The sequence below is a fragment of the Microtus ochrogaster genome, chromosome 8, assembly GCF_000317375.1.
Source record: "Microtus ochrogaster isolate Prairie Vole_2 chromosome 8, MicOch1.0, whole genome shotgun sequence".
In the NCBI taxonomy this organism is placed as follows: Eukaryota; Metazoa; Chordata; class Mammalia; order Rodentia; family Cricetidae; genus Microtus; species Microtus ochrogaster.
In genome coordinates, this window is record NC_022015.1 from 23,615,157 (window position 1) to 23,616,872 (window position 1,716).

The window sequence follows — 1,716 nt, forward strand, 5'->3', positions numbered from 1 at the left end:
GGCTGGACTCAAACTCCCAGAGATCCGCCTGCCTCTGCCTCCCGAGTGCTGGGATTAAAGGCGTGCGCCACCACCGCCCGGCTCCAATGATACTTTTTTTAAGCAACCCTGTAGAGCTGGGAACTTCTGTGACATGAAAGAAATCTGTTTTATTCATTTAAACTTCCCACAACTCTACCTTGGGACTTGTTATAGGCCGTACGCGGAGGTTTGCATCTTTATTAATTCTAGCATTTGTATTTCCTCGCTTTGGAATGAGCAAACTTGTTTTTCTAGTATTTGTTGTTCTCAAAGTCTCCTAGGAGCAATCTTTGGCTTTTCCGTACCTGCCTTAGGTTTATTTCTGTTTCTGCAATAAGAAAAAAAAGAGAGAGAGAGAAGAAAAAAAAACCCAAAACAACAACAACAAAAAACTGTCAAAAGCAATTTAGGGGAGAGAGTGTGTATTTTAGCTCACAGTCCTAGGACCATCTCTGTGGGAAAGATCAAAGCTTTCAGCAGGGACTCAAGCAGCTAATTATGTCCTCAGAGGCAGAGCAAAGGCAGAGAGGGTGTGTGCAGCTGGCTTTGTCGGCTCTTCCCTAAGTTAGGGATGCTGCAAAGGGAATGCTACCCACAGCGGGAAAGTTTTTCTGCCTTAAGGAACACAATCATGATAACCTCCTACAGACATGCCCAGAGGCCAACCTAGATAATCCCTCATTGACACCCCCCCCATGATGCTAGAATGTACCAAATTAACAATTAAAGCCAGCTGTCACGTCACGTCACCTAAAGGTTAAAACATTCCTGCCTTGGGCTCACCTTCTATAACCCTGAGCACAATTATGACCTTCTTCTTGAAGTTCAGTTGGACCACACCCTCCCCTCCTCAGCATTGATCTCTTTACTCAGTGTAATTTTTTTTCACCTTCAAAGTGCCATATAATTTATTTGATTTACCTGCTCCTCCCACCCCAGTCCTATGTACTCTATACATACAGAACATAAGTGGCAGAAGGTCTAAGTTTTGTTTTTTTCACCAAGTACCTGGGAATATGCCTGTCACTTAGTAATCAAGTTGAGCTGAATGTCCCTGATGATTTAGAGAAGAGTGGGACTCTTTCCTTATCTTACCGGGAGCCAGGAAGACTGGCCTCATCTGCAGTATACCTGGTGCCTAGCCAAAACTTTGCCTTAAGGCGGGGAAGGCCTAAGGACTGCCTGAGAGTCCAACTTTGGGTGTGCAGTTTTCAAGGACCCTCCACATTAAATTCTTCACCTTTGAAACTAAGATGAAGTCCAGAGAGACCAGAGAGAGGGCAGGAGGGAGCAAAGATTCCAGAGAGATTACGAAGTGATGAGTGAGGCACTGGGGAAGAGGAGGAGGCCTCTACCAGCCAGAGTGCACTGACTCCCACTGAAGCAAATCCCCACGACCCCTAGGACAGAACTCATAGGAAGTGCTAGGTACTGGAGTCTCCCCCTGAAAGTTGGTCCTTTTGAGCCCCATGGAACGTATCATTGAGCCTGAAGTCAGAGGTGGCTTGAACACCTGAGATCCATGAGCATGACTAGTAACTAACTCTCAGGTAACGGTAACTGTTAAGTCAATGTGAAGTGCTAGGACAGTTAGAATGGTTGACAAGAATCAACTGTCTGGCCGGGCGGTGGTGGCACACGTCTTTAATCCCAGCACTCGGGAGGCAGAGGCAGGCGGATCTCTGTGAGTTCGAG